Source organism: Rhinatrema bivittatum, chromosome 11 (genome assembly GCF_901001135.1).
Source record: "Rhinatrema bivittatum chromosome 11, aRhiBiv1.1, whole genome shotgun sequence".
Taxonomy (NCBI): domain Eukaryota; kingdom Metazoa; phylum Chordata; class Amphibia; order Gymnophiona; family Rhinatrematidae; genus Rhinatrema; species Rhinatrema bivittatum.
The window spans coordinates 67777551-67795893 of record NC_042625.1 but is presented as its reverse complement, the minus strand read 5'-3'; the positions used below and the strand labels follow the sequence as shown (position 1 = coordinate 67795893).

Sequence of the window (18343 nt, the reverse complement as noted above, 5' to 3'; positions counted from 1 at the left end):
TACGACACTTCAAAGTGGATCACATTCCGGCACTGTCAGTGTTTCCCTATCTCCAGGCCTGTGTACATCAATGTCGCTGCCTCTGTTTGCTGATCCATGCCCACAGACCACAAAGCTGTTTGCTTTAGAGGCTCAGACAGTTGGTTTGAATCCCACAATGTCACTTCCGCTATTCTGATTTTTGCCAGAAGCTGGGGCAGGAAAGACTGAGCTGGTTCTGTTGATCTCATATTAATCCTACTCGCACTTCTCCTCTCTTTTCTTTGAGGCCATAGCATATACTGTTTTTGTTATTTTATCATACTTTAAACAAAAAAGATTTTTCTGCATACATTTAATAAAAAGATATAGATGCACTGAAGGAAATACAGAGAAGGGTGACCAAAATGATAAACGGGGATGGAAGGGCTCCTTTATGAGGAAAGGCTAAAAAGGTTAGGGCTGTTCAGTTTGGAAAAGAGACGGGGAGGGGGATATTATTGAGGTCTATAGACTCATGAAAGGACTTGAATGGGTAAATGTAAATCTGTTTACTCTTTCAGATAATACAAGGACTATGGGGCACTCCATGAAGTTAACAAGTAGCACATTTAAAATTCTGATTTGTTTTTTTTTTCACTCGATGAATAATTAAGCTCTGGAATTCATTGCCTGAGAATATAGTTAAGGCAGTTTCATATCTGGGTTTAAAAAAGGTTTTAAGTTACTGGATGAGAGAGTCCATAAGCTACTATTAATCAAGTTGACTTAGGAATTTAGGAAATAGCCACTACTTATTATTGGCATTAGTAGTATGAGATCTATTTAATGTTTGGGAGCTTGCCAGGTACTTGTGTCTTGGATTGGCCACTGTTGGAAACAGGATGTTGGGCTTGATGGACCCTTGGCCTGACCCAGTAGGGCAACTTCTAATGTTCTTAAGGATTTATGAAAATAAAAAAAAAACTGTATAAGGTGATCTCTTTTTCATTGGACTAATTTGATACATTTCTTGGCTAGTTTTCAGACATTAACACTCCCTTCCTCAGGCAGGTCCAAACAGAATGAGCAGGTCTTCTCTCCTTTTCAGCAAGTTTGCTCATTTTTTTTTCTCATATGGCTGTGTGTGGGATCTTCCATCTGAGGTAATGATCCATTTGAATGCAAGGATTTATGAATACAACATTTTAAAAAAGGTTTACACCTTTTTTTTTTTTTATTACACTTTCCATTGAGGGAGGGGAGATTCATCTCCTTGTGAACCGTGCTTCAGCTGCCCATGCTAAGTCATGCTTAATGGATGACAGTAACAGTATGATGCCTGCATGGGGGAGGAAAGGAGGAACTTTGATGACAATCAGCACAGTAGCACCCCAGATTTATTTAGATTTGGAACAGCAGGAGTGGCAAAAGCAGGAAGAAATGTCAGGAACTTTAAATACGTAATATCTCATGGGAATGAAATGTAAATCAGAAGTAGAAAGAGGACTTCAATGGTCTGATTTTGATTTTAACAGCTGACTGACTTACCTTTTGGTAGCACTGCTGAATTTTAAGGCTGAAGTTTGATGCTGAAGCTTGTGAATGCCTACCCTTGCTCTTGAAGTTAGTGAAGTCTCTCTATGCTCTGTTTCCAGAATTCAATAATGGTTGGGTTTATGTTTCTGAAAAGTTCTTTTCATTGTGCTGCTGTCTCTTCCCCTGAGATCTCTCTTCAGTTGTCTGGGATGTATTCATACTCTGAGTCTGCTTTTTTTTTTTCTTTTTCTTGGTAGGTCTGGAATTTCTTCCTGCTCTTTTTTTTTTTTTATGCTTCCAGCTTGATCGGAAGCGACGCTTACAGGGATATTGCAACATGGTCCGCCATCTGCAGCTTATCCCTGTCTGGCCCAGCCATCATGGCAGCAGTCCTTGGCTAGGGGGTCGCAGACTGTGGCTCCTTCTGTTACCTGGCGCATGTGCATCTGGGGTTTGGCCACTAGGTGTCACCATTGCAATAGCAGAGAGGCCCTCTCTCTCCCTCTGGCGCACCGGACATGGCCTCTGCTACATCCTGGGCCAGTCCAGGAATCAAATCCAAATTCTACCCACAGCACTCTGAGCTGAGCAGCAGTTGGGCTAGGCCCAAGTGGAAGGACTTGCTCCATCTTAGCCCTCCCTACTCTTTCAGGAGAGAAACACATTGGGAAGGGGGGGGGGACGGGGGACCCTGACAACTGTTTTAAGCACAGCTGAACAGAATGACTTTGGTTGGAATTATTGCCTTTCTATAATAGTTCTCGAGTCTATGGATGAGGCTTGGAGTTGCAGGTTAATCTGTCCTCCCTCTTAGCACCTTGTAACGGCTAAAATGAGGAAAACTATTGCTCTGTCATCTTGCTGCATTCTCTCTCTTAACATCATTTGTCCCCTTTCCCTGTCCAGAGCAGTTAATAGTTTCTGGCAGTGACGCGCTAGAGTCTGTTTTTTTTTTTGCAGTTGTAATATTTCTCTCATGCCAGGCATCAATTTTTTTTTTTTTTTAAATGATTGGGTGGGGAAAAACCATTTTAGGGAGTCTCAACCTGTTCAATGAAGACCTTAGAGAGCAGTGGTTCCCAACCCTGTGCTGGGGACCCCCTAGTCAGTCGGGTTTTCAGGATATCCACAATGAATATGCATGAGAGAGAATTTGCATGCTCCATAACATGCTTTTACATTTGCTCATAGGTCCCTTTATTTACCCTGAGAAAAGTGATTTTAATATTCCCCGTTTGCAGACTGTATTCCTGTTCTGCTTTTGTTTAGTTACTGGTGAACGTCTTTACTGCTCTATGTATGTGGCGATGTAATCCGCTGAGATTTGTGGCTCAGCTGAATAGAAATTGTGGAAATAAGTAAGCACCCATTGAAAAGTGATTGGGGGAGATGTGTAACGAGCAATGATCAGGAGGGTGGAGATGGCGGTGGAAGGCTTCCTGCCTCTGATATCAGATTTCCTTTTTAGATCTTTATACCAAAGGTGTCAAAAAGTGTTCTTACCCTGCCGCAGTCTCCTAAATGTGGCGATGTGGTGGTCTCCTGCTGCTTCTCCATTCTCAAGGTAAAAGCTTTAGGACTCTTCCCAGGCAGAGAACAGAAGGAGAAACCTCTAGCCATACCCACTGCAAATTCTCAGATTATTCTTACTGCATTTGGTATTGATGATGGTGCTTGTAGGCAAGCTTCCTTGTATGGAGGGGAAAGGCTTGATAAGGTGCACCCGCTCCACTCCTCCCTCTCCCGAATGCTTGGTTTTATCAGTTGAAGAATGTTTAGTGGGAATCGTGAGACAGATATCGCAGGCAAGATACAGGCCAGCGTCAGAACTAAGGGAGAGAGCCAGTTTAATTCTCAGGGAATAATGTTAACTTGAGTACCCGCTCCGATATCTATCTATTTATGGAAATTTTAATATTCTGTCTTTTTTCCCCCAAGGTTAGTCTCACATCTACAAATTTTATGTTCATTTTACGGACACTCCAGATGAACTGTCAAACTGCAAGGCAATACCATTTTTCTTGTATTAACTTAATACATTTCTTGCCTAGCCTTCAGGAGCCAGGCTCCCTTCCCGAGGCCTCTCGCAGCATTGACTGAGCTAGGTGCTTTGGGAAGGGATCTAACACGGGCGAAAATATCCCTGCATAGTTATCTTTGATTGAAGGCTTCTGGTGTTGGATCCCAGCTCTAATGCCGATTGAGATGGAAGTCCAAAACTATGACCTGATGAAGGGACTGGAGCTCCTGAAAGCTGCTCCAAGAAATGTATTGTTAGTCCAATAAAAATGTATCTGACACTTTCTTTTTTTGGGGGGGGGGGGGGGCATTAAGTGCAAGGACAGTAGTGCTAGAAACTTAATGCCATCTGACCTGGAGTTTCCAAAGCTAAAAAATGTCTGGAGTGGGCCAACGCACCTCTCTGCATTGGGGGATCCCTCATTTGCATTGATTTGCATGCAAAGGAACTAAGCAGCACTCTTAAGGAAAGCACAGTCTCTGCTCGCAAAACTCCAAGCTCTCGGCAGTAAGTTTTGCCCACAGAAAACGTGCGTCGAAGCGCAGGAAGGAAGGTGCATTCAGCTGAACCTTTCTGCATCGGCCTCTCAGTCTGGAATAGCGTTCAGAAGGTCCCGGAGGATGCATCACTTGCAAAGTAGAAGGAATAGCTGAAGATGGTGTTCTGGTGGGACCCGTTGGTAGCTTCATCCCAGTGGGTTTCGTTTCTCATTATAATATGCCCCTGAACACAAATCTACATTAATAGATTAAAACTTGCTGGCTGGAGCTGGCCCGTGGTTCAGCAGCACTGCTGTTCGCTGCTATGCAGAGAAGCAGGGTACAGCTCGAGCCTTCCGCTCCATGGACAGGCCAAAGATGCTGGGCAGGCAGCGCTGAGTCCCTAGGAGAAGGAGTCCCAGACATTATGCAATGGTAATGCCTAGCAGCTGGATTTAGGGCCCGCTGCAATGAGCAGTCTAGGTAGGTTGGGAGGGAAGAGGGGGAAATATCCCTGGGTAGTTGTGAATGAAGGTTCATAGTTCCAGAGCTAAGCCTTGTTCCGATTGAGCTGGAAGGCTAAGAAAACTGTCAGAGCCCCCCCCCCCCTCCTCCAAAAATAGAACTTGTAAAGCAATTGGAGAATTATTATATTAAATCATTACTCTAACCTAATAGCAAAGTGATTTTCTCACACAACGGTCCTTTATCACAAAGGTAAATGGCTAAGTCTGCATTCTAACACAAGTAGAGGTGTGTGTGTGTGGGGGCGGGGGGGGGGGGCTGGGGGGGGGGGGTGTGTGGGGGGGGGGGAGGGGGGGTGTGTGTGGGGGGGGGTGGGTGTGTGTATGTGTAAGGTCGGTAAAGGAACTGTCTAAAACCAATGACGTGCAATACATTTATTACGGACAAATCTGCTCAGGTTTCTGACAGAGTAGCTGGGATCTCACTTCCCCCACCACAGATTGTCAGCTAAAAAAAAAAAAACCACACACACTAATTGCACAGAACCCAAAAAAAGCATAACAGACCAGACAATTAGTGAATAACAGGGGCGGATTGCAGACAAATAAGGGCCCGGGGGATTTTTTTCAAAACTGGCCCACAGGGTATCTGTGACATTTTACAAGTGATTTATGCTATTCTTTGTCCTTGTTATAAATGAAATATTGTGCATACTCAGGCCAATACAGTATGGGGTGCTCCGCCGAGTGCACCGTTAGCCCCCATTTGGCTGCGCGTTTTCGATGCGCTATTTTTACCCCTTATACACCTGCAATACAGAAAGCAAAATGTGTGGCCAAGCCGCACATTTTACTTTCAGAAATTAATGCCTGCCCAAAGGCAGGCATTAACCATTGACGGCACTGGGTAAGTGTACAGAAAAGCATAAACTGCTTTTCTGTACACATAAACTGCTTTTCTGTACACCCTCCAACTTAATCGGAGGCCTCAAAATTAAAAATTAAAAAATCTTCTGGGGAAAAAAAAAAATCTGCCTGCGGGTTGGAAAATGGATGCTCAATTTTGCCGGCATCCGTTTTCCAAACCTGTAGCTGTCAGTGGGTTTGACAACGGACGCTGGTAAAATTAAGCATCGGCTATCAAACCCACTGACAGCCACCACTTCTGCCAATAAGGAGGCACTAGGGATGCGCTAGTGACCCTAGCGCCTCCTTATTAGTGCGGGCCCTAATTTGAATACAAAAATCACACGCCCAGGAGAAGTGCCTGGGCGCGCATTGGGAGAGCGGGCGCTTGCCTTGGAGCGCCGGCTCTCCCGCGCAGTTTACTGTATCGGCCTGATGAGGAGGGAAGTTAAAACACCTAAGAGCTGTTTCGACACAAAAGATTGAGTCTCCATTGGTCTCACATTGGATGAATCAGCAACACTCATCAGCTCCGCGTTTTCATCATCCAACGTGTTCCCATGATAAGGGGTGGTAATGTTTTACAACGATCGAGCCTATATTTTAAAATGGCAAACTGTTCACCCAATGGGTTTGAATCAAGCCATTGTGTGGGAAGCCTTTTTCTGAGGATAGGAATAAAGTTTTGTTCAAAAAAATCAGGATATAAAAACGGCAGCTTTGGTTGACTCTCTTTTTGGCTTGATTTACCATCTTGAATCTTCTCTGTGATTGCTCTGCTGTAATCATACAGATAAACGGGGTTTAAATTTTGTTTGTCTATTGTTAGTTGAAGTTACTTAAAATGGTTTAAAACTGTTATGATAGAGAAAATTGGGAGTGATTTAAACTGCTGCTTTTATTTTAAGTTATTTGGTGGTAAAGTTTGTGTTTTTTGCATTAACAGCAGTGGATTTGATATCAATCTCATACCTGTTTTCATTCATTTCTAGTGCTGGCTTGGTGTAGTACCATTAGTGCTATTTCAATCCGCAGACGTTCAGTTTGAAAACTAGCGCCGCTCAACAGGATTTACCATCTGTGCTGCGGGAAAAATGGTGTCGGCTGAGAAATAACATTTCTGTATGCGTGTCGCCGATACTGAATGGGCGCTGTTGGACTTGTGTTGCGTGATTACAACATTTTGGGGGGTTTACTGCCGCTGTGACCTGTAACAGGTATCGCTGAACACGATTGCCTGGATTGCGCTGCTGGGCAGTGGCGGTGAATTCCTTTTATTGTTAGAGGGGACACGATGGGTCCCCCCGAGGAAGCCCGGGTGAAACAAAGACCTTTGTAGGAGATTTTTTCTGTGGACACTTTGTGCAAACAGGAGGGATTTCTTTTTTTTGGGGGGGGGGGGGGGCGTTTAGAGCTATAAACCTCGAAGGAAGGATTCCTTCATAAACAAGTTTGAAGGAAGGACTTTTTTTGTTTAGTGACAAAATGATCTGTGAAAGCCGTGTGCCTTGTAATATGGATATTCTGTTTCACTGGTAAGGATACATTGTTTCTGGTGGGATACTTTGTTTCATTACTTAGGTTGTTAGGCTTTAAGATGGATGTGAGTGTGGATGGTTGTCTGTGGAAGTGAAAGTGTGGGTTTAATACAGTCTTTTAAGAAAGTTTGTTTAATTAAAGATCTTTGGGTATATTATACAAAGAATTTTTTTGATTCATTTTTTTATATAATTTTTGTTGTTTTTCTGTATAGATATTGAACTTATTAAAGTTCCTTTCCATGGGTTTGTGGATGGCTTTGCTCTTGTTCCTGTTTTTTGAGCACAGAGGCAGGCACCCTTTCTCACGCCTATGCATGTGCACACATGTATATATACATACACACGCAGGCACCCTCTCGCTCCCTCATTCTTTGGCTTCTGCCTCTCTTCCTTCAACCACTACACCCTCGCTTCACCTTCTTTTTCAGCCGTCGGCCTGGCCTCTGGCGGTGGTCCACAACTCGTCTTCATTTTCAGCCCCGCCAGCCTGGTCTCCAGCGGCAGCTGCAGCCTTTCTTCATTCACTTTCTTTTCCAGCTCCGGCGGTGGCCTGGAGACCGTAGCCTTTCTTTTGTGTTCTTCAGCCTGGGCTCCAGCCCACAGCCTTTCATTTCCTTCTTCAGCCCTCCTGGCCTGGCCTCTGGCAGTGGCTTCCTTGCCGCTTTTCATCAAGTGGCCAATTCAACCAGCCAACAGTCATATTCAAAGCCCCGATAGGCCAATCCACCCCTGGTGAATAAACATATAAATAATACCTGGCTAACAATTTTGTAAAATCTGCCTGAAAACAAATTCAATCCTTTTAACTCTTGGAAGACCATAAAAAAAATGGTGCAAAAAAGTTGCTTGACTTAGAATAACTAACCAAAAGCAGGCAAGAAAAAACAGCAGTCAAGCTGGCCAGTAAAAGATTTTATTTTTAAATAATTGTTTGAATTGGGTTCCTTTTACTAGACTGTTTGCAGAGAGGTCCTGAAAGATGGAGTCTTCCCTGCCGTACACCTGGGAGCATGAGTACAGAACCGGCCCATGACCTCCCCCATGAGTCCCTGCATACCAGGAGAAGTTGGGACAGGGGTTACTTGTGGTTTTTCCCTGGACTTCATGCAGCCGCCTATTTATAAATGTCCAGGTTAAATTCCCCCATTCGGAGGCAGTGCTTATTCTACTGGTGGTTCTAGGGTGTAAGTTTCTCATATGATCCATTGGTTAATGCCTTCTTTCACTGTTTAGTGAGCTCTCCTGATGGGATCCTATAAAGCCAGCCTGTGATTCTGACCTTCCCTACAGCAGTCCACTTCACTTGTTTGGTATGTGTGTGCCTTATGGTTATCCCTAGGGGCTGGCTGTACCTGTGGAAGAAAGGAGGCTGGTCTCATACATCGGAGAGGAAGCTCTGGGATGAGGGTGAAGGGGGGAGACTCTGGAGTAATCTAGGAAAATAGTTTTGCAGTCTCCAAGTGAAGGACAGTATCTGAATTCAAGAAAGAATGAGAATTCTGAGGGTGTGGTAGGGATTGTGGATGGGCAGACTATTTATTTCGAGTATTATATATTGTCCTGAGAATGAAAAGGGCAGTTTACATATTAAAAACATACATAGTTTGTAACAATATACAATAACATTACAAAAAAATTAAAATGGAGAAAGTAAAATACAATGGTATCATCGGCTCTCGAAATTAGGCATGCAGGTTAATTGACTTCATTGGCTATCTTAAATAGCCAGGGGTGTTAGATTTTAATATTGTATTTTGAAGTCAGATGTCAGCTGTAGGAATTCCTTCATGATATTCCCAAAGTCTGGGGCCGGCAATGGAAATTGTGCGGATATTTCATTTAAATGAGCAGAGTGCAATGATGGTGCGTCTTGAAGTCCCTTATTTACCGATCTAAGAGTGTGCTGGGGACTGTGAAAATGAAGAGGAGTCCCTATTAACAATTTTATCAATCAAAGTTAATATTTAATATTCAATGCGCTGTTATTGGTAGCCAGTGCAATGAGATCAATATGGGAGTAATGTGATGAAAATGTTTACAACCAGTTAGACAGTCAGCAGAATTTTCTGATATCTGAAGTGATCTTAATGGATTTGCAGGTAAACCTAGAAATAGAGAATTACAGTAGTCAATATTGGCAAAAAATGTAGTACAGTATGGAAATCAAAGGTCTTAACCACCTAAGTATGCGTAGCTTATTGTAACCAGATTTAAGTATTGCATGACTATGTATAGTCATTGCAACTCTATTATCAAATAGCCCTCCTAAATCACGAACAGTTAAGAGATCTTATTGGTGCCAAATTCAAAAATTGGTGATTTGACAGCAGTTGTGTTGCAATTTAACCAGATTTGTTTTTGTTAATGTTTAATATAATCTGAGGCAATAAGTTTCTGAAAAACTGTCCCGTACATGCTGAGTAACTTTGAGTGCATGAACAATGGAGCCATAAACGGGGATAAAATATTGCGCACAGCATAGGTTTGAAAATGTAAACCAGGACCAGCTAAGAGTTTGCAGAGGAGGAGGATATATAGTAAACAGTGTGGCAGAGACTAGTTAGGCTGTATGATCTTTCTGCCGCCATGTTTTTGTGTTAAACGTAATAGGAATGTAAATGCTGGTGTGTGTGTTTTACCAGTATCTAGGATCTCTCGCACACTATTTATTTATTTATTTAGGTTTTTTATATACCGGTCTTCTTGCATTAGATGCAAATCAAATCTGTTTACATTGAACAATTAAAACTTGCTTGAAAAAGCATTACATGTAACATTACACTAGTACTATTGTCTGCCATGGGTAACTGTAATGACCCATTGGGTTCATTACTAATCTTGCCATGGTAACTCTTTTAACTGGGGGTGACAGACAGGTAGAGATTGTGGGGAGCAGGCACCGTTTGGTTCAGCCCCTCCCTTTTGAGGGTTCTGGGATGGCCGTCCCCCTGGATAGGTTATAAAAGCAGTGCCCTACTGAGAGACTGGAGGCAGTACTTTTGAGTTGTGGAGTAAGGTGGAAGTGCAGATTCTTTTTTCTTCTGATTTTTGCCTATTCTGAAGGCTCAGACAGTCCCTGTCTAGGGTCCCAGAACAAGGTCGGGAAGCTGCCCTTCCAGTCCACTCACTGGCTGGCTGGGTTTGCATCCAGGTTTGTTTTGGGATTTGTGAGGGGTTTTTTTTGTTTTTCTTTTTTGTGGAAAGCAGCCTGCGAGACCCCTGGGTGTTTGCCTGCAGGGAGGTCATGGAGAAACCTCTCTCTGGGGACCCTGGATAGGGAAGACCTGCAGCCACCTGGAGGACAGAGGCATAACGGTGACCTGCAGCAGAGAGCTGCTGGTGTTTGGAGAAGAGGCTTTTTGGTTAGAAGAACAGAGAGGAAGAGTTTGTGTGTTTGTTTTTTTTGTTTTTGTTTTTTGCTGCCCCCTAAGAGGAATGTTGAGAGCTGTGCATTCATGTGGATCTCTTCCATCATAGGATTTGAGAAACCCAGAGACACATCGGAGAACTGAGAGCGAGACCAATCTGAGATCTATTGAGGTCACCCAACTGGAGTCTACACCCCTGGGGAGAGAAGTTGGGACTCTGTGCAGAGATTGTTAGCCAATTGTTTGCCAGCTTTGAAGGGGTCTTCCTGCCCACTTGGCAACCTCATTTTTTCCATGCCTGGAGAGCGAGTGTTCCCCCTGTCCTGGCAGTAAGAGACCTTTGCTCAGATCGAGGAAGGACTGTAACGGGTTTTGAACGGTGCCATCTATCCCTCTGATTCACCTTCAGTAAAGTATTGCATTTGGACACGGAGTCTCCATGTGGTGTTGGCACTGCTGTCAGTCACAGCAGTAAGAGTTGTACCTCTCCCAGAGGGAAAAGAGCCCCCCCCCCCCCCCCCCCCGAGGCGCTGCGGTCATCCTGGGACCTGAAGGAAGATTCCTTCCCCCACCCACACAAGGCTTCAGGCCCTGAGGAAAGAGACCATGCAAGAGCTAGCCTGGTGATCCAGCCTCAGAAGTGCAAACGCTTTTATGGCCCCTGTGGTAAACTAGTTGCCACCCAAAGCAGGGGCTACAGAAGCCAGGACTTGTGAACAAGAAGACTTGTTCTAGAGCCAGGGCTGCTTGAACCACTTACGGGCCGATACAGTAAACCACGTGGGAGAGCGGGCGAGCGCCTGCTCTCCTGGTGCGCGCACAGGCCACTCTCCGGGAGCAGCCATGGGCAAACGTTTGTGGATGGGCTGCTCCTTATTTTTTTATATACTTAGATTTTAGCTTTAATTATTCCCCTTTCCAAATCTGAGTGCAAGGAGAGTTACAATCAGGTACAGGAGGTAGTTCCCTGCTCAATCTAAGGGCCCTAGTTGCTAACTATTTTTCCCATAGACACAAACGGGAGAAGACTTTTTTTTATTAAATAGGCCTCTAAGTTTGTAAGTGAGGCAGTGGAGGATTAAGTATCTTGCCCAAGGTCACAAGGAGTGTCGATGGGAGAAGCGGGATTTGAATCCTGGCTTCCCTGGTTCTCAAGCCGTTGCTCTCTGACCAGCACGCTCCTTTGCCTTTCTGACCCCAGCGCACTCCTCCTTTGCCTGTACCTCCCCTCATTAACCTGATGCTGCCAGCCTCTCTGCTGACTGTTGGGAGGGCAGCCACATGCTGGCATTGCCTTCTCACCTGTGCAGACTAAGCCTCTATGTTCTTCTGGCTGATACAAGCACATCTCTACCACCTTCTGGCTCATGCAAGTGGGACATGAGGCGTCTTTTTCTCCTGCTGGCATGAATGTGGTGTAATGGGCAGAGCTGGTGTAAGAGTGTTGGGCAATCTAGATCAGTATTCCAAAACCTGTCCTGGCAGGGACCCCCACTCAGTCAGGTTGTTAGCATATTCATAATCCTGTATATGAGATGTTTGCATGTACTACTTCCATTGCATGCAAATTTATTTCGTGCATATTTGCACATATCCTGAAGACTATATTGGCTGGGAGTTCCTCCAGGACAGATGTGGGAGCCAATGCCCTAGGTGAACCTTCAGCAGAGTGGCTATTCCTTTACTCTGGCTTCTCCACACTCTCCCCTCCACTGTTGTTCCTTGCAATCTGCCTGGCCAGTAAAGTTATGCTCTGGCCAGTAAAGTTATGGGGGCAGAGCCCTGTGCACTCGTGCAATGAGTCCACTGCTATGCAAGGCCCTTAGTCTAGAGGAGCCACGTGTTTTATAATAGTGATAATAGATGTCTATAGTATATTAAAGGTAGGTGTGTTTTGATCACTAGATGGTGTTCCCTCTGGTTGCAGTGTACCAGTAAGGATGAGTTAAGGAAGGTTATTTAATGGCACCTTTTCTATCACGTTTTCACAAGGGGTGAGCAGAATGGATACTTAAACAGACTGCTCGGACACAGCTATGGCTGCTGATGCACCCTTCTGCCTTAGCTAAGTATGCAGCAACCCATCCATGTGGCTGTCGCATTTGTGCCAGGTTGTGACTTTGAGCCAGCTCTGGTTACCATTTGCTGATGGCTGAAAGGCTTCTAAATGAGTCCTGATGAAATCCTCAGAGGGGGCTGGTACAAGAATAGACTTCCATGAGGACTCTGTGTGGCAGCCACCGCATGATGCTTAATTAGGACACATCTTAAAACCAATGTCGGAGGATCTGCCCTGAAGCATCTTACCAAAAACTCACCAGCCTTGGTTATAGACTCTGGTGTCACTGACCACTGGGTGTCACTCTTGATCAAGTCACACATTTCTTGACCCAGTGCAGAGTGCCATGCAGAGCCGGTTTCTCATAGATGCATGGGAAAGGCTCTTGTATTTTGAGAATAGGAAACTCTCTATTGAGTGGCCTTTTAATGGAACCAAAGCACAAATTCTCCAGAGACAACCTAGTACAAGAGCTTTCCTGGCCATATACAGCCCTTAAGACGCGACTCTTCTCTGAAGAAGGACTCCAGAGTTCGTCACGCGCAGGGGCTGCTGGTGGTGATTCTGGTGCTCTTGTCACATTGCCAACCTCTGACAGTGCTGCTGCTGTCACACTCGGTCCTTTTTTCCCCCCTTTGTTGTGGCCGCAGTTATGGATACAGTTGCCATGGAGGTTTGTATCCGTGATTTCACCCTGAGAAGTGTCCGTCTCTGCCATCTGATGTCATTAAACAGGATATGCTGGTTCCATATCGGGAGGTGCTTGCCCGTTCCTGTCTGTTGAGTGCTGCTGTTCGTTCATTGCTGCTGAGATGCCATCGGGCAGTATTTGGCATTAGTGACATTCCAGGCAGCTCTGGGAGCTGGGACTCCAGTGGTGAGCTACATATACAGGGTGACGCCGAGGACTGGATGGATGGCCCTCTCTCTCTCTCCTCATGATAACCTGGTCCTTCCTGGGGGAGGGGGGGGGCAGTCAGTGTTGGCACATAAGTCATCTTCCTTCTCATCCCAGAACAGTGAGGTCTTCTCCCACCCTCTGCCAGAGAGCAAGGATGAAGTAAAGAGGAAGAAAGACATCTTTACAATATTTCTCAAGCTGTGATAAATAATTTTATTTGTCACATAGTATTTGACCTTTTTATTAAATGTTATGCAGCATTATCGGTGTGCATTGTGCTATACAAGAAAACTATCATGGCAGCAGTGAGGAGAGGCTTAAGCACCACAGGGGAGAGGTGGTGAGGGGAATGGAGGGGCCTGGTGAACTTAACCACTCTGGCAACCATCATTCACCTCATATGGGGAAGAACTGGACCTTCCAACCTGCATGAAGGGGATTAAAAAAAAAAAAAAAGTGTTGTATAATTCTACTTTGGATGAGGCTAACGGGGCAGAAACTGAATGCTGTATAATGAAGATGCCACCCTCAGCAAAGTGAAAGGAATGAGGCTTTGATTGTGCATGGGAAGGTTCCCTGCCCCAAAGAGCTTAGTGAGTTGGAAAGTGCCACATGTCAGACAATGGGGAAAGTCATTTCCTCTTCCTGGTTTTCCTGCTGCCGCTTTCACGTGAGCAGCCCAGCCCTGACATGCTCCGCAGCCTCTCTGACCATAAGCATGGCTAGAAGGCAACTTGTCTCCGATTAGCAGAATTGGATCGGCTGCTTCCTGTGACGTTTGTGGCCTTTCACATGATTGTCCGTTCTCAGCATCCATCCCTCTGGAGTGGGGATAGTTGCACTATCTAACTTGTTGATTTTTCAGTCTTTGACATATAACAGCAAAAACAAGTTTCCAACAGACATAGTTTAGTAATTGGTATCACACACTTGTGAAAACATCAGGAGCTCCTTCTTTACCCCTCGATATTAAGCATCTTTTTTTAATTTCAAGATAACAAGCCCACACCTTGTCTAATGGCTTATCCTTTTATAAATAATAAACTCTCTGTACAATTCATGACCATGGACCTCCACCTTTACAGCCCTCAAGGTATTGCATGTTGAGTATTACACACTGAGCTCTGTGTGAGAGTGGAAATTTATTCTATGAATGTCCTACCTCCCAAAATGTTCTCAAAAGCCAAAGAATGCATTGATTTTTGCAGTTCACAGTCCCATTTCCAATAGACCGTGGAAATTAATCCTGCATTGTGTTAAAGCTTGTCCAGTATTTAGCATCCAGTTTAAGAATTTTACACTTCTAGCAATAAAAAAAAAAAAAATCTTTTCTCAACAGCAGTTTTTTTTTGCTTGCTATATTGGTCAGGCAGACGGAAAAACTCCAATAAGTATAACTGGACTGAGGGAGGTGCTGTGCAAAACCAGGCATGGAGCACCTAACCATAACTTTCTTCCAGAGCAGATCAGAAACTGAAGAAATGATCCTCTTCTCGCCATACATTTAATACAGATTTCTACTGTGCAGTTGCAGCAGTAAATGGATGCTCATTCATAGACCGTGCTCTTCCCCTGAGATCCTTCTTCCAAGAGCTAACTAGCATGGCTGAAGGTTCCTTGGTTTTCTACAGCAGTGGTCCCCAACCCTGTCCTGGGGGCCCACCAGCCAGTCGGGTTTTCAAGATATCCACAATGAATATGCATGAGAGAGAATTATTCTCTCATATGCATATTCATTGTGGATATCTTGAAAACCCGACTGGCTGGTGGGCCCCCAGGACAGGGTTGGGGACCACTGTTCTACAGGACCTAACTCACAGCCATCCTTTCGTATGCTTCAGACCAGAGGCTTGGTATTACCACAATCGGAACAGGAAAAGACAGGAGATAGTACTTGGAAATCTGTGAACTTCCCCCCACAGCCAGTGCTCTTGTACAGTGACTCCTGCTGGAAGAAGCTGGGACTGCAGGAGCTGTGAGTTTCTGCTGCTCACGGTTAGAATTATCTACTGAAAGGGAAAGGACTGAGAGCTGAATTTAAGTGTTGCTCACACTAAAAGGCCGTGCATGAGCAATAATGTGGATTTTGAAAGCCGCTAATTACGTGTGTATATGCGTGTGCACAAGCTGGAAAAGGGGCGAGGCCATGGGTGTTCCAGGGCGGGGTCAAGTTAAGCACGTAACGCTGTATTTTAAAACCGGAGGCCACGGTGCGTGGCTGCTTGTTAGCCATGTATGTTTACTGCTGCTCCTGATGAGGAGTAAGTCTGCAGAAATCGCATTTTAGGTGAGGGGTCTGGAACAACTGGGGGGGGGGGGGGGGAGTGTGCAGGATGAAGAACCAGAGGGGTCTGGATGACCTCAGGATTGACTGACGGGGCAAGCTGGTTGACTAATTAGAAAAACTGGGAATGTCCTTCGTGGGAGCCTGTTTTAAAATCCACTTATGTGCATTAAAGCTGACAAAATCCCAAGGAAGATACGCGACGTACATTTGCTCGAGTAACTGCCTAAAATGAGCATACTTATGCGTGGCAGGCATATTCTAAATCATACATGTGCATACATGATAAAAAATTCCAGCGTATGTCTGCTCGTGCACCCATACGCATGTGTATGGGCGACTGCACTTTAAAATTTGCCTGTAAGTGAACAATCGATGGAGTAAGGACTGAGGAGGATTAGCAGGCTGGTGGTGCCATTGCAGTGTTCCTCACCTCTTATTCCAGTCATGTCATAGTTAAACCTTCTCTTGGTGTTGTGCAAGTGCACACCCAGATGTGTTGAGTCTTGTCTTGTAGCAGAAAATTGCTTTCCTGCTGCTTCTACCTTGAATCTAGTGCACTCGTTGCAGCAGGGATGATCTCTACTCTCAGCAGAACAAAAACTTAAGCAGTCCAAATGCTCAGGGAACAATACAAATCCAAAGGCACCAACACCTAAAGTGGGGGTTAGAAAGGCAGGATGAGACCCAGGGAAGCCAGGGTTCAAATCCCACTACCACTCCTAAGATTTTGGGCAAGTCTCTGTACCTTCCATTGCCTCAGGTACAAACCACCCCTTTGTTTTCCTGTTCTGGCTGGCCTTCAAGTTTAACTTTTTGGTAGCCGTTGTCTGAGCCAGTAGTGTATAACTGGGTGATTTTTTTTGCCTATAAGAATCTAGACCTAATTTTTCACAAGGTTAGGGGAAATCATTTTCCTTGTCGGTCTTTTCAAAAAGTGGAGGGGTAGCCTAAAGCTTAGACCCAGGGAAGCCAGGGTTCAAATCCCATCGCTGCTCCTTGTTAAACTTGGGCAAGTCACTTCACTCAGTTATCTCAGGGACAGGGATGTACCTGAACATAACTCCCCATGAGCCCAATTTAAATAGTCTCAACTTCAAATCACATTTCATAGGGTGAGGTCTATTGGAGACCCTCATGTATTGAAGACAAACCAGAGACATCCTGCTATTATAACCATGGGTCCCAGGCATGAGTGTGATAACTTTCAAATGCACATAAGGCTCTCTCAAAATGTCCTTCACAATAAACTGAACTTCCCTAATGTAACCCACTCAGCTTCTTACAATGCTCTGGCAGGATGGTTTAGCTGCAGGGTCTTGGAATTAAATTTGGATACACCTGAAGCAGATGTGGATTGAAAGGTTAATATCGGTGGGCCTACATTTTGAGAAATTGATGGTGTAATTTATCCTTTATTGAGAGACCTTTTGAGAATATGTGACTTTTTTATCTGCATTTGACAATTATCATAGATTCACAGTTGGGACTGATTAGAGCAGCAGTTCTTGAGATGCTAGCAATGTCTCTGGTCTGCGATCAATGCATGATGGTCTCCGAAAGAATTGACCCTACATAAAGTGATACTGAGAGAGCTGCCAGCTGTGAGCATTTCTTGCCGGGAAACGGTTATTACTACTATTGTTGTTCCCCTTTGATACTGGGGAAAATCTTACTACTCTATTGCCCCTTTCATCAAAGTCTCCTGGGAGTTAGATGTTATTTCAGAATACAGCCCGCCCATTTGATTGAGAGGAAAGGAATCTCGGGGCTTATAAATCTCCCCAATTCTTGATGGGTTGACTTGGCTCCCTATTACGCGGTGGGATCAAGTTAAAGTGCTTTCTGTGGTTTGCAGATGCCTGCGTCAAGGAATTCTGTGTTGGTTGGGTCGGTATATTCCTCAGGCCTTGCAAACTGCTCAGCAGGTGCTGCCGGCAGTGCTATCATATGTGAGACTGTTTCCAGACAGAATGCGTTTGTGTATTTTGGTCCAAGGTTATGGAATTCAATTCCTGTGGAAAATCTCCTCCAGCTCTTTTGCTTTTTTTTTTAAAAGAAAGAACTCATTGTTTGAACAGGTGTATGGCGAAGGCTGAGTAAAGGCCTAGGATTGGAGATATGTTAGAAACTCCAATCCCTTACAATAAGTCATTCCCACCCCCCCCCCCCCTTCCTTGTTGACCACCTTTAAGGGATCGGATGTTTTCAGACGATCCCTGGTATGGCTTTCTCCCAAAGCCTGGCCTTGGTCAGCTCTGCCATATATACGGGAGCTGAGCATGAGCTGAGAGTTGGGAGTGGTGAAATCCCTTATGTAGGGCCCCTAGGCTTAAGCCCTGAGGGACAAGGAGAAGGGAAGGCATCTTGACTTTTGAAAGAAGCTTGTGTTTTTCTGAGCTGTTTTCAATCGGGAGGAAACGTCCCTTCCTGAGGGGAATAGCAAGAGGTGCTGTATGGCCTTACTACTCACTAAAGTGGGGTTTGCAGCGTCCATGCTGAAGAGAAGAGTAGAGAAATGGTGCCAAAGATCACATGACAAAACAGGGCCAATTGGAGAAAAGCAAAAATGGAACCAGAATAAACAGATTTTTAGACTACCGATTGCAACATTCTGCATTATTCTGATTTCTATAGATGTAAGTCTCCCTGACATAGCAGAAAGCAGCTCCTCCCTCTCTGGAAGCCAGCACAAAAGACATTGCTGCTCACTGACCTGACCCTCCCTTCTAGGCAGGGATCCAACCATCTCAGAGGCACCTCAGGTGGAGGTCCTGAGGGGATGGTTGCTCCTTCACTGCTGTCTCTCAAGGCCAGGATCTAG

The 18343-nt window shown here is 44.9% G+C and overlaps 2 protein-coding genes across 5 annotated transcripts in view; one reads left to right on the top strand and one right to left on the bottom strand.

Annotated features, from left to right (window-relative positions):
* The window catches only part of CD3EAP (CD3e molecule associated protein), a 31415-nt gene extending 28279 nt beyond the window's left edge, over window positions 1-3136 (bottom strand). For 2 of the 4 annotated variants that reach the window (XR_003852008.1, XM_029571823.1), the window contains exon 1: window positions 3001-3136. The gene's annotated coding sequence lies outside the window, so the exon portion shown is untranslated. Of the gene's footprint in view, window positions 1-1509 lie in introns of all 4 variants that reach the window. The other 2 variants (XM_029571824.1, XM_029571825.1) reach the window with 2 other exon arrangements.
* The window catches only part of PPP1R13L (protein phosphatase 1 regulatory subunit 13 like), a 74229-nt gene that overhangs the window by 1310 nt on the left and 54576 nt on the right, over window positions 1-18343 (top strand). The gene's annotated exons all lie outside the window — the stretch shown is intronic.